At 36.0% G+C, this 15,493-nt stretch overlaps 1 protein-coding gene and 1 long non-coding RNA gene across 2 annotated transcripts in view; one reads left to right on the plus strand and one right to left on the minus strand.

Moving 5' to 3' along the window:
• The window catches only part of LOC132916338 (uncharacterized), a 39,701-nt gene extending 37,944 nt beyond the window's left edge, over positions 1-1,757 (minus strand). The window contains exon 1 of the long non-coding RNA XR_009660075.1: positions 743-1,757. This is a non-coding gene — a long non-coding RNA (uncharacterized LOC132916338). The remainder of the gene's footprint in view (positions 1-742) is intronic.
• LOC132916337 (UPF0489 protein C5orf22 homolog) overlaps positions 1-15,493 on the plus strand; it is a 335,224-nt gene that overhangs the window by 254,259 nt on the left and 65,472 nt on the right. The window lies entirely within an intron of this gene.

Here is a 15,493-nt window from a genome sequence, read left to right on the forward strand (position 1 = left end):
CAATACATATACACTAGCTTGTTAACTTAACTCTAAATACGACGAAAGTATTCAAACACCTTTTATGAATACGTAATGTGTATTGTACGAAACGTTTTAAAATTTCATTATGTGACACGACTATCATAACCATATTGGTAAAATTTGAAACCGATCTGAAAATATAGAAATTGTAAAAGTATCCAAGCAGTCAACTATCCATTAAATTAATAATCCTCAATATTCAGCGGAACTATATTTAACGCTTATTAATATATACTAAACACAGCTATTGCATATTTATCTTTGTACCAAACGTATATTTGCAATAAATATTTTTAGTCTTCATATACATTTCCAGATTGGTTTCAAATGTTTCCAACATAATCGCAACAGTCGTGTCTCGTTACATTACTAATGAAATTTCAAAATACTTTCTACAACATATACAATACGAACATGAAAGTTTTCCATGATGAATGGCCAACTACGAATACTTTCTTAAGCCAGTACATATTTTATCATCATAATTTTTATCATACTATTTTGATCGACTCTTTGGTGTACCGATCTCACACCAGTCAGTCGATTCTAAGCCGTAAGAGAAATCTTACACGGGTGACGTCTCCTAAGATATTAAAAACGCAACGAACAAAGAGAAACCACAAACGAATAATCGTCTATGTATAATATACTTAAATATAAAATACAGGCGGATCGTTATAATGTTACGAAATTAGTATATGTATCCGTAGATACCAACCAGGCAGTTCGAAGTTAAAGGTGTGTCCAAAGCGATATCCATGAATTTCGCCGACGAGAGAGGCGATCGATTCGATTCGAAAGGGGTTCGTCCACCTTCCACCTGGAGGACATCTCGAACTGAATCGTTCCCGGCGGATTTATGCGCGGCGTTGCTCGCGGAAACACGCGTCCCTTATCTTCTTTAATTCATTAACCCGCTCGCCGCACCGCACCACGCGGCCATTACGAACTCCCGCAACGCCTCCATTAGTGCGTATATTCACGTCAGTCTTTACACCGCATTTACAAGTCACGACACGCGGGGTTAACGTTATGCAACGACCCAGCCGATCTCTCTCTCTCTCTCTCTCTCTTTCCTTGTCTCTCTCCGTTCGTATCTCTCTACGCGTATACGTCGGTGCGCGTACCGCACTAATTCTCACACTAATTCTCGCACTAATTTACCCATGATCCGGATACGCATTCGCATGCATCAAACCGTACACCATGCGCTTGTACCAACACGTACGAGGCCTTGTATCCCGTTCGTACACTGTATGAATACAATACGCGGCAATACGTGTGCATTATGCACGTATACATGTACAGGGTAATTCAACAGGAACAGAACATCTATATATCTTCGTTACGTTTATTCGATCTACGGTGATTTTAATCTGAAATCGAGATTCTGCGATTTCAAAACTCTGTCGTTCGATAATATTCGAAGATACAGTTTGGAGTAATATAATATCGAATAACAATTATGCGAGAGCAGAATTTATTCTTTGTCCTTTCTAACGATACAAATAATCGTTTGCTGTCCCTTTTCTTTTTTAACATTTATGGACTTAATGAATATAAAATAATTTGTTTCACCGTCGCTTTACACTTACGTTGTCGTAATTTAATTTTGTATCTTTTATTATTAGAATTTATCTTTTCGTAGATTATTATAAGGCACTGCCATAAGTTTTTAATTCTACTATTGGTACTAACATAAGATAGGGTATTGAAATAAGAAACACGATATAAGACGATATAAGGTAATGTGGGGAGAGAAACTGAAAGGATTCTTGCAATAGAGAGTAAAAACCGCGTGGATGATTTAACTCGGGAAATTAGTTAAAGAATAACGAAAACGGGTGTTAAGACGACGACAACGTATCGTTGTAAATTTTTCCATTCTCTATCTTAATTTTTGCTACGACCCTTGAATTTTTATATTCCAATTTTCATTTCAACGAGTAAAAAATATCCTTAATGCTTTAAAAAGACGTTTCACATAAAATTGAAACGAAACTGTGCATAGCACAATAATGATTTATCCATTTTGTTGGAACTAAAGATATTTCTTAACGTTAGAAAAATATAATTCAGACGAAAATATAACGGAAATATAAAAAATGCATATGCTATCCTATTTTCATTATTCTTTGATAAAAAGATTGCTATTTAAATTGTTGTAAGTATCTCTTATCGATCCACCCTATATACAGGATATTCGCATAATACGTACATGTTCAGAGTACGCGGATCGCCAGAAGGATAATTTCGATCCCCTTGAACGCGATCGTGTGCGTTTCTATTGGTCTCCTCTACTGGGTGGTATCTTCGTCACGAGCATCTTTCTGTCACTTTAATATCTCGTTTGTATTTGCATCATGCGAGTACAAATAGTTATCGTAGATCGTAAAAGATACATCGCGTGTCTAGTTCGTAGCAGATGATAATCGATGTCTCGGAATTTACGAGCTTTAACAACGTCGCCTTGTCCATATGATCGAGGTACCATCACGTTGAGATTATCGGGATCGTCAACCGATGATCGTCGTCGGATGAAAGTGGTTTCGATGAATGTTCCTTTTGCATTTTAACCGGTTCCCTTTTTTCTTCGTACGTCGTGATCGCGAAGCTTCTTTTTCTTCGTTGTAACCGATGTGCTTCTTTCAGTTAGATCGATATACCAAAATAGATCGTAATTATACAGATTATAGATCGATTATGGATCGTTGGTAGATAGGAAGTAATGCTACTCTACAACATTATAGAATAATTTACATATTGGTATAAAGATCGAATTTATTTTACTTAGAGTGTTGAAACATCTCTTTGCTACAAGAGTAACGTCGTTGTAAGAATAAAGTGTTGGGTTCGTACAAACGTAAAATTGATCGTATCGGATCATTGTAACTATTCCATGTGCATTGTATGTAAAATTATGTTATCAGTAAAGAAGAGAAAATATGTCGAATTCTGTTCTCAACAACTGCGTTGCAGATATCAATGACAAAGTATTCTTTGCTTCTATATAATTCTTTACAGAAAGGTTTTCTTTAAGAGTATTATTATTTAGATAGAATTCTTAACGAATCATTTTTGAAATTTCTTGCACTCTACGAAACGCGTATATTTTATATACTTTTCTACATTATATGCACTCTGGATTTTTGCGCTTTCATTAAATTTATCACAAACGCCTAATAATCCACAGTCTATTAATCAAAGAATAGCAATCACCGAGGCAACGTTCTCTAAGAATCTTCTTTGACGTTTCTCGAGCGCGAAACCTAAGGCATCGAGCATTCATACATTCCTTTCTTAATTCATCAACAATTTGCCCGGAGCGTGCAAGTCGCGTGGAAATTATTCATCGATGGCTTCCACCCTCTGTATTGCAGTACCGCGTGTCATTTTCTATGCATACGAGGCTTAGTCTCGTGCGTGTGTGTGCGAATAAGCCTGCGGATTCACGGCTGCATGTAGACTGTAGATAGAGAAGGGAGAGATACGCTCGTCCACGATATTGTTGTCTTCCGATTACATCGGACAATAGGTCCATTTCCGGAAGTGGAGCGGAAATTGTGCCTCCCAGCGTGACAGAGATGGCATACGCAGACACGTTCGGGGATGTCTTCGAGAGAAATGCAATTTCGGCCACCACCAAGGAGGAAGCCGGAAATTGAACGGATCCATTGTATATGATCGGTATGCGATCCGCTGTGCTTTTAGAAATTTAAGTAGCAGCTTGCTTGAATTGTGGTTCATTTTGGGTCAAAGAATTAGGGCTAGGATTTGAGAAAAGAAACTAGACAAAGATGAATAGGAACTGTGTAGGGTAAAGATAGTGTAGAGGAACGAATGAGGATTGTTTAAAGAAAATAAATAGAAACAGTACACATACCTACGTAGGTTTAAAAGAATTTCGATGATCTTCCATCTTGTGTTCCTCTATGAAAGATGAGAAAAATATCTTAGAAATTATTACACGTTGAAGATATCCATTTAATCTAAGTTAATTCTCTAATAACTTATCGATAATTGATATTTGGGAACTTGAAACCTAAAAATCTTTAAATGAAATCTTTTTAAATCGTTAAAAATTTTGTAAGTGTACTGTTAATTTCTTTCTTATAAATATAATTTATAGTTATTTATCATTTGTTAGATTATCGATAGATCAAATATTTGAGATCGACTCGCTTTTCCTTTACCGTATGATAAATTAATGCAGTGGAACTTTTAAGAAAATCGAAAGGAAAGAGACTAAATACGTAAATGTCAGTGAAGCTGGTAGTTACTCGTAACGTTAGCTTTCTTGCCACAAGGTGCTGATTATGCGAATAACTGAGGGAAATAACTTCATTCTATAAATTAGCAATAGCATGGCTGTTCGACCATACTTCTATCATTAGGATAGAAATTTTTGATTACGTCAACGTCTATTGATCTTAGGACTTGATTAACTAATGTCTAGATTCTAGACGTCCAAATAACTAATGATACAGTCATTTATCAAAATCACTTATAATTATTGTTCTCGCATAGAAATTATTTTAAAAATGTCAATAATTAAAAACGTGTATAGTATTCAATGCACTTGAAAGGTTTTATTAATGATAAATGCAAATGATCATGCAAATCATGAGAATCATACAAATTGAGATTTTCCAGAAATTAACATTTTATTCCTAATGAGAGGTTTTACAAATAAATTTTATTTTATACTTAAACGAATATTTATTACCCTCGAACAACAAAATATGTAAAAATTCCAGTTCAAATGACTCACACTTCTTAAAATTTCTCTGTCAAAGAAACCTCTACTTTCTTGATCTTATACCAAAACACGATAAGTATTGGCAAGATTTCATTTCCAACTAAAGTTTGTAAAATTCCTCTTGTATTTCAGTACACATATAGTTACTACCAATAAAAAATATGAATTTTTTCAAAATCTTTTTATTTATGTATTTCCTAGATCATACAGCCACCCAAACACAGTAGTCATTGACAATATTTTAAATTAGGTTATCGAGGTATCAAAATTTCATTGTCAATAAAAATTTTCAAGTGTATCTTTTATCTTGTATTTTAGTATACTGTTATCATCCACAAAAGGGGACAACAAATGTATAAAATAAAAATTCGACACAAATTACGTACTTGATTTTCTCGAAATTTCTCCATCGGTACGTCGTTTCTCCAAGATTTGGTACTCAAAGATAGTAACCACTGCCAATATTCTAAGCTAAATACCGGAACGTTTAAACAGCGCCTCGAAACTTACCCGGATACGTCGACGAAGCAATGCAAGCCAAACACCGAGTGATGTTTCATCATTATCGCGACGTTCTTAACGAAGCACCAAGAAAGTTTCTCGTCTGAAAGGGCGAATCCTGTTCGAAGCATCTCCGCGTCCGACATTAAGTCACGGCTACGAATGTGACGAACTGTTAAACAGCGAGGGCCTTTATTCTCGCGGCGTGGCGTCGCGACACGCGCGGAATGTGGTTTTTTTTTTTTTCTCGCGACGCGAAAGAGAGACAAAAGGCCTCGCCTGGCGGTGGCAAGCAACGGCCCTCCGAAGGTGTGCATAATTTATTCTCATAAACTCGGAAGCTCGCGTGGCCTTTAAATGAAATAAAGACATCGCCGGTGTCTTTTCAGCGGGGCATGCATGCGCTTATGAGCACATAAGCGCATAAACCCGCACGACCATCGCCGCGTGCCATTTATTAGCAATTGTAATGAAACGCCTGTTGCAACGATAATTTAGAGTTCTTCTTGCAACAGTGTAAGCCATTAAGTACGCCACTCGTTCCTTTTTTTCTTTCCTTCTTTTCTTTTTACTCCTCTCTCTCTTTTTATTTCTCTCTCTTGTCCTGTTTGCTGTATAGTCGAACCTCGGTAACTCGAAAACCTCTGCAAGTTCCTTCGTTCTCTTTCATCCCGCTGTGAAAACTTGTATAAATCGAAATATAAAGTTACTTTACATTGAATAATTTGCTACGTGATTAGATATGTTATTTTACCTCTTTAATTCGAATTTAAAAAGAAAAATCTAATCTCTGGGAGCCGCGATTTATCTCTGTATGTCAAAGTTTCTACAGCGCTCTAACTCGAAAAAATACTCAGACGTGTACATGTTTATACTTTACAATGAAAAATCGTCTTAATCTGCATCGTATCTTAATTATGCACCTAACCGTTGCAACGTGTGTGTTCTTCATATCCAAATTACATGTATGACGTACACCGTCATTTACTTTCGCAAATGAATAAATGATTCCCAAGAGTCGAATTAGTGTTTCTTCGAGCAGTTACGATTCGAAGAGTATTCACCTTTGCAAAGCGCCTTCAAGTCGGTTTCGTTTGTTAAATAACCCGCTGAGAAGATACATTGATCAATTCCATAAATCGAAAAACGTAGAACACTGTTTTTGAAATTTACCTTGCAGTTTACCATTGTTCGTGTCATCTTCGATGAATACCCTTATGGAAGCGAATCATTTATTTCTCTAACATTGAATATTAATGATATATTTACGTCTATATGAGGAGAGTAAGGAACAAATAAACAGCGAAGTTGATCAGTTTAACTTCCGAGACGTCGAAATTTTGTCTTATCGGAGAAGCTTGATAAGATAGAACGTCCGTAACTCGAAGATTTTTAAATTCTACTTACCAAGGTTCGACGGTATTATCGTTTTTGCCTGTCTCTTTATCTCTCTCTAGCGCGAAGTTCGTTTCGATTCTTGTGTGGCCGTGTTTACAGGCCACGGCGCCCAACCAACACCAACGGACCGTCTAATGGCAGTGCAAATAGTTTCTATTGAATCAGTGGAATCTCGTCGCGGCCATCTTGCTTAGAATTTCCTGCGTGCCCTCTTGCGCGGTGCTATCTCGTGCGCACGAAGGTGCCTTCAAAAGCGCAAATTTCCTGCCCGCCTATTTGCCATCCCATTAAAGCCAATGAAGGCGCGTCCTCTTATTTTGCCATGAAACTGTCTGGCCTATCTCGCTACTCGCGAGCCTGTGTACTGACCGGAGGAGCAAAGACCTTTGTACACGCGTTTCGTAACGATTGTTTGGTAGACGCGTGCGTTACTTAGGCATATTGATTTTTTCTACCTGAAAAATATAATATACGTAACAGCTATATTCGTAATAGTTGAGAATATTTCGAATTTATCACGGTAGTCAATTTTGGAAGAAATAATTGATTTTTACTTGTAAAATTTGTGCTTTGGATTAAACGATTGTTCGTTGAACGCTTGCGTTACGTAAGGACGCTGCATTTTTCGCGAAGAATATAATATTGTACGAATTTTCCATAGCTTAGCGATATTTAAGCTTTATTGCTAAATTATTTTTAAGATTGCTGATTAATTTGCATAGTGATTGTTTAGAAACATCGATTTTTTTCTTCCTATAAGTTTGCGATAGTTAAGTGTATTTGTGTGTGAGATTTACTAGAATACTAAATAAAATTGATCTTTTCTACCTGAAGAATATAATTTACGTAACAGCTATATTCGTAATAATTGAGAATATTTCGAATTTATTCTGGTAGTCAATTTTGGAAGAATTAATTGATTTTTACTTGTAAAATTTGTGCTTTGGATTAAACGATTGTTCGTTGAACGCTTGCGTTACATAAGGACGCTGCATTTTTCGCGAAGAATATAATATTGTACGAATTTTCCATAGCTTAGCGTAAATTTTTTACATCTTTTTTTTTAAATTGCATTTTTTTTCCAATTTTTACGATTTTTTTTCAATTTTTTCTAGTTTTTTTTTTAATTTTTCTAAATTTTATATTTTTTAAATTTTTATATTTAAAATTTAACTAAATTATTTTTAAGATTACTCGTTAATTTGCGTATTGATTGTTTAGAAACATCGATTTTTTTCTTCCTATAAGTTTGCGATAGTTAAGTGTATTTGTGTGTGAGATTTGCTAGAATACTAAATCTTGGTAGAAACAATTTTCTCTTATTGTACAAATTTGTGGTATAAATCGAATGTACGTGTTGACATATTCTTAATTCAGGAGTGAAATCTCAAGTGATATCGGTCCGTCCCTGCTCGGACAAAAATGTGTTCTAATATCGTAAACTTAATGTCACTCATTTCTTGGTTATTTTATAACTCTATTTATATTTTATATGTTCCTAGTATCATATTCTAAAGATACATGAATTCGATACAGTATAATTTTTATATAATTTTCAAAATCGCTCCATTTATCGCCTGACACGATAACTCGTCTGTCTGTGCAATTAATATATAATTTAATTTCTTATTATCTGATATCTGTGATACGAGCTTCCAATTTATTATCTTAATTTAATATTTAATTTTGCTAACCTTGAACAAGAAACAAGAAACTTGACTATAAAGGAGAGCAATTTATATTTATCGTATTTCCTCATACTTCACTCGCTTCATTATCTTCAATAATAATTATCAGTTTGTTTTAACGGTAATAGCGTTCCTGTACCCCGTGTCTTGACAACGTTCGACGACTTTCATTTCAGTAATCGGCTCGAGCAATTAATGCTTCACGGGAGTCGTTGACAAGAAATTTGCAGACTCGATTACCAATTCAATTCGCTGTAAAGCGAAATCACAGCTAATTTATAACTATATCATGTTCTTAATCTGACTTCCAGCTTCAATTATCCAATTTCGTTCTTAGAATCTGTTCCGCTTTCGAGAACAGATTATAACACCCGTGGTATAAAACGAGCGCAATTTACTCGCGTATCGGTTAACTAACACATTGTTTTTCGAGATCATTCGAGTATTATAATTTTCTCGTATCGAATCAACCGTTTATACGAGTAAATAAAAAGGATCGAAGTAGAACGAAATATTTAAAAAATACTCACGGGGCTAATCGATGTCCATCGCTGCACGTAACATCGTCTACGGTAATTAAACATGGAAGGAATTTATAGATCTGTTTAATTAATGGTACACGTCTGTAAGGTTCTTAATGACCGCATCCGCAAGGTTCATAGAACACGAGGGTGGCCCGTCCTCGTTCGTTTTTCTTGGTAGCAAGGAGATCGAGTATAATTTGAAGCAACGCCACGTCTTTTACTGTATCTAGTTTTAATAACGTCACGTTGTGAAATATAATAATTGGTGTATTATAATTCACCTGTGAGACGTGAGTGAACGTTACTGGACCGCTTGCTCTTCTTCCACGATCTCTACTTCCGGGATCTTCTCGCCATGGTATTTTAATTGACACCGAGTGGAGATAGTTTCCACGTATTAAAGTAAAGCGCGGCTGGTTTAAATTTGGATTTTGGTTTTATCGTTTACTTTAATATCGTTGACTCTTTTCTGTTCTCATTAAATTGTCGAAAGTTGGACTTCTGAATGAGTAGTAATAGTAGAATAAGTAAAATAAGTAATTCTACTTGTATTTTGTTGATTTATTGAAGGTTCGTTAATTAAGATTCTGTGCGTATTGACGAAATCTAATATTCGTTTAATTCTTAGATTATTTTATTTAATTAAAAAACATTAATTTTTATTGACTTTATTATATACATTGATTGGAGTTTGGGTTTTCTATTAATGCAAGGTATCTGTCTGTATCGCTATTTGTATCATTTTTTCGTACCATTTATTATAATAACAACACTGTCATAGTGTAAAGATTCATAAACAAAAATAATTCAATATAGATTTAATATTTTATGTTCTGACAATTACACGTCATTAACATTCTATGAATTGTAACATAATACTTATGTGTTTACATATTTCATAGCAATGAACTATTGTACTATTTATTATTTACAATTAGTCGTATAACAATCAATGTTTAAATTGACATTTTGTTATATGTAATGAACTATCTAATTATAAAATGGATAAAGAGCATGTATTATTTAATATGTTCACGAAAATATTCACTGAAAACATCAACTAGGGACACAAAGCTATTTCAGGAGATGACAGTGAGCTGTTTGCTACAATCTACTGGATTCAACTGCTCGTTATAATTGCGGTTGTTACGTTGCTCAGAGAATCATATTAGACCATTAATTAGCCGGACATTGGATAGAACATAGTTAAATTAGCAGTAGAATGTTAATTATTGCATCCCAATGGTCTCATCTGTTGCACAGGTTTGCAATAATTTATAGCCACGCAGCAACTTAATCTCGCGAGATTAGTGACTAAGCTGCCCCACAGGGTAGCTCGAAAAGTTTTACTTGTTATATGTTACGAACTAAAGATAAATTGCTAGAAACAAGTACTGATCGAAGCTCTTGCAGGATTTAACGTTATCATCCATAGTGTTTCAGCTCCTTTTCTTACCACGTTTATTTAACATTTAACAAATGGTATATACTTATATATTAAAATACGTGGTATATAGTTAAATTAACTAAAATCTCGTTTAATTAAAACTCACATAGTAGATTTTATACAGTCCCAAATTTATTAGTAATTTCATTTCTTTTTTTAATCCCCCTGAATGTGTTATCTTGAAGTTTATTATATATTATTTTTTTTTTGTTACAACACAAATTATGAATAACTTGTTAGATTATGAACTGATGAGAAACTACGTTCAAATTCTTTAATCTCCCTTGTAATTTTCTTCTTTCCTTGTTATAAACTACACAGACAAGTAACTCGTAAAATGCTTACAACGTGAAGTCCTCGAAACTCAGGATACTAAATTTACATTGAATAATTTTTATCCCAGAACTATCAGCCGATAATACGAAAAGACATAATACGATACCAATAAATCCACAAACATTTCGCTAACATTCGTAATGAAAGTGCCAAATATATGATAATAACGCGGTAGAATGTAATATTAGCAACGGCAAATGCAAATCAAAGTTACACCATGGATATTACCATAGACGATGAAGCTGTCCCTATAGCTTCGTTTCGCGCGTTCCAACGAGATTGGTGGCCAGTTAGTATTTCATTACCGTCTGTTCAGTGACCTTCGAAGCGCGACTTCAGATGGACGACCGAAGCGGGCCCCTATGGCGCATCCGGTCGTGTCTTTGGTCTCTCCGCTGTCAAAGCTATCTTCCCTCCTCTGTCTGCCGATTAGCGTGCCGTGCGAGCAATAAATTGCCTCGAACAAGCTGTCGGTCGGTCAAGCCAGGCCTGCAACCAGGATGCAGCCGAGCATACGTCGCCATTATGCGTGCGTGTGCGCGCGCGAACCGCGTAGGATTGCGTCAAATGTAAACAAGTCGCGTACGCTCTCCCAGTATCGTCGATAATTGGCGTAATCACCTGTAAACAGCTAGTTTATCCTGTCATTATGGATTTACCAGCGCGCAGACGGTTAATGAATAGCGTTGCGCAGCCTGCACCGCGGATTCATCCTCCTCTCACCTTTCTACCTTCCATAGTTTGCTCTCTTCTTTTTTTCCCCGTTTACGATCTTTTATTTTGATCTGGCAGGTTATTTTTCTCACAGGCGATTCATTTGCACCCGTGATCGCGTATCTTGCTGTTGTTTAGCTGGAAATTTATTAGCATTGTCGTGAATCGATGCGTTGCGAGCTACGATCGATCGCATCCATCGCGCATCGCATGGTCGAACCTTCTTTACCGCTTCTTCGGTATCCTCGACTTGCTTCTTTATCCTTTGAGTATAAAGTCCTTTTTGGATGGTTTGCCGTTTGATTGGTGTTTTTGCGAGTTGTAGTTTCGATAGATGATTTTAGGTCTAGATGATGGTTATAAAGAGAATTAAGATTTTGTGGCTGAGGTGTGACAAGGCTGAGAAAGGTTTGATAACTGTTGGAGAATTTGGCAAGTTCTGTGGTAAAGATATGAAAGCTTCTTATTATTAGTGAAGTCAAAATGAGGGGCTTGATTGCGAAAGCTTCTGCAAGTTTCAGTGTTTCCTATTTGTTCCTTAATTGGGTATAAATTCTTTTGTTCGCTGATAGATGATATTCTTCTCATCTATGTAATTTTGTGGATTTGTGGATATTGTAGAGAAGAATTTCAAACATTTGATATAACGACACAGGTATAATACACGGGATATAATGACATGTTTGATACAACATATTGTATGACACAGGTATTAATAAGTATTCGAAAGTTTGTTCAGCTTTCTTAATGCTTCGGACAATAAAAATATTACGTTCGAATATAAATAACCTGTTTACCTCGCGAGGTCTAAATAAAAGTAATGAATTATTCTATACAAAACAGAATAGTACAAACTGTATAAAAACCTGTAATCTAAATAAAAATACCACCAACAGCATCAACTTCCCACTTTCGATAAAACAATTCATCTAAAAGATAGTGTTTTAAGTTCAATTATATCGATATTACCAATCTGTGCAGAGACCTATAATCTAAGTAAGAAAACCATCAACTTCCCAATAAACGATAAAAATATTTATCCAAAACATAGCGTTCCAAGTTCAATTATAGCAACATTATCAGCCTACTATATGCAGTGGTCGGAAGTGAAATGGTCTGGTACGGCAGCTCTTAAGAGAAATCGGAATGACATCGCCGAAAGGACGCGCTGAATTTTAATCGGAAATTCCACATGAAACCGTAGATTCCGGAGAAGGGCCGCCCTTTTAAGACGATCGTAGGTAACCTCAGCTCAGACCCACGAGGCCCGATGGCTGACTTACATGGGAGAGAGGCAACCGGCCGCCCCTCCGGTTTCATTGCGCCACTGCGTTTGATTCGAAACCTGCGTAAGATTAAATTTAATCGAAATTGCCGTCTTGAATTTCTTTCGCAGACCACACGGATGTAATGTAATCTCATACTTCGGTCGAATCCTTCTCGCTTCTTCTTCCTCCCTCGGACCATCCTTGCTCTATATTCGTTCGCCTTCATGCTTTGCCTCCTTTCATTACGTTCTTCCTTTTCTCTGTGAGCAGAGAATAAGAACACGGTCGCAAGGAATTACGCTTCTAATCGAATTTTTTATTCTACCATATTTTGCTCTGTATGTGTACAGGTATTTTTAAATTGGTTTTTCTAAAATTTGCAAGGTTGAGATTTTTGGACAAAGAAGGTTAGCGTGACATTTTGTTATAAGTCTCTGTATGTTTGATATTGTTTTACAGCTACGTATGGAATTATTATCATCGGAATTATCGGAGCGAGTAAATGTTTAATTCATCATTTAGCGTAGGAATTTTATGGATTTACAACGTTGCAGTTTTGCGAATTCGAATAATTGTTTTAGGTAAAGTATATGGATACAAACTTGCTTGTACTCTTGTCTTATTTATTTTGCATTGTTTGTCTTTTAATCCAATATCTTTGCTACAAATTGTATTCCATTAATTCGGTGGCAGTTATAACGTTGAATAAGTGGTAGTCAGAGAAATTCTTTGGAAAACTTTCGTTAATAGTAGCGATTAATATTGGAAGAGAAAAAGTGACATGTTCGCAAATAAAAGACCTATTCATCTAAATTTTCAGTAGCTCCGATCATCTTCGAAAAATTATCCCTGTATCATAATTAATGTCGTATTATACATCATTAAATATTATAAATAATATTTTTGCTTCCAAACAAAATTTTCAATTTTATATCTCCGCTTTTATATAATATTTTCGTTTTCAATCAAACTATTTTTAATTCACCTCTCGGCTTTAAAAACAACCATCCAAGTAACTGTATAAAATGTTCTCCAAAGAAAAATGAATCCCCTTTTATTCCATTGCAACCCTCAGAAAATAATACCATGTAAATGAAATCATTTATTTAAAAAAAGGAAAGCGTGAATCCTTCGGATATATTTCTAATTATTCGCTATGCGGCGCATAGAAACGTCCATTTTTCTCCATTCGAATGATATGGAAACGTCGAGAAGAGCAAACTAAATCATACCGTATTCATATTGCAAACACCGACAAGTGCTTTCGTCGGAGCCTGTACATTAATCCAGCTCCGCGTAATTATTGATTGCATAGTGGCATACGGGGGTTCAATAAATGTTGCCGTCTCTCGTAGGTACATGCACGTGCACGTGCACGTATATACGTGGAATACATTGGTATGGAAGCTCATCCCGACGCAGTCGTGCGCGCACATGTACACCGTGTGCACGTCTATTGTATAACGGACGTAGAAACGAAGCTGGCTGTTATCCGGGGTTGATTGGCCGCGGTGAACCCTTGCGATGGAATATACGTTCGATGAAACGGGAGGATGGAGGAAGTAAAGAGCATAAGCCACGAAAGAAGAAAAATTCTCCAGGTGTAATCTTTTATAAATGTTGGCAAAATTTGGAACATTATTTTGGTGAGATTAGTTGTGGGATTGAGTGTGTTTAATTCTATTTATTACCACTGTGAGACCTATTGCGTTAATTAGATTAAAGAAAGAGATTTTACATTAGTCTTTGAGATTACTTTTTTATTTTGCATGAGACTTTTATCTGTATAAAATCATAATATGGCAGTGAACATTCTTCATGCTGATTTACTATTATACGTTTTTATTTTTCTAGCTGTTAATTTCATGAGTAAATGTAAATCATTTTAGAGTATATAATAAAGCTTAATATTTCACCAATCGCAATAACTGAATCAAATGAACATACACGCTATATATTCATTGACATAGATGTAGTATAAAAAAAGAAAGGGTTAAAGGAAGCAATAAAATAATAAGACCATCTAACTCGTACATATTTTCCAATTTTGGCTGCTATTTCAAATTTAACGGAGATTTTTCATATAAATGTCACAGTGTTTGGTTTAATAGAAAATTAAATTATCATTTACAAAGGATCTAAATCTCCCCACTATCCAAAAATTAACCAAAAAAAAGAAACGTATAAACGAAGCAAAACCCCAAAACCGAATGAAAATCATTTACACAACACGTAGCTCATCGTTGGAACGTAAATGAATAGGGCGCGTTTCCATCAGGAACCCAGCCGGATTCGTGCACGCGATTAAGTCAACGCGACGTCACGTTAAAGTATCAGAGTGGAATTCTGCGTTCCGACAACTGGAAATCCGATCACACCTTACCGTGTTGCGTACGGGAAGAAGGAAAGCAACGTTGGTTGTTAAGAAGTCGAATAAGGGAAGGGGAAGAGGGTAGAGGAACGGTTCGCTGGACATGCTACTGGTGAACGGATTCTTCAAAGACGACGACGTGTTCCTCTCGAGTCACTCTTGGCGAGGGGCAGAGGATCTGCCGTTGCACCACTCTATGTTAAGAATTTACGCAAGGTTGCACGATGATGCGAGTCGATGAGATACGACGAACGGTTGCGCGCGGGTTAATGTTTGCCTTATGTTTGCGTAGCTCGCGGATCGTTTTATTCGCGACGACTAAGTTTTCCGCGTTTGCCAAACCGGTCCTGATCTCGATCGGAAGTTTCAATGGTTCCCGTTCCTGCCTATCTTTCTCGACTTTTACCGCATCTTTTTGCGAAAAATGTTCTTTCACGTGATCGGTGTAATTAATGGTGAAAAA

The sequence above is a fragment of the Bombus pascuorum genome, chromosome 2 (assembly GCF_905332965.1).
Source record: "Bombus pascuorum chromosome 2, iyBomPasc1.1, whole genome shotgun sequence".
Lineage (NCBI taxonomy): Eukaryota > Metazoa > Arthropoda > Insecta > Hymenoptera > Apidae > Bombus > Bombus pascuorum.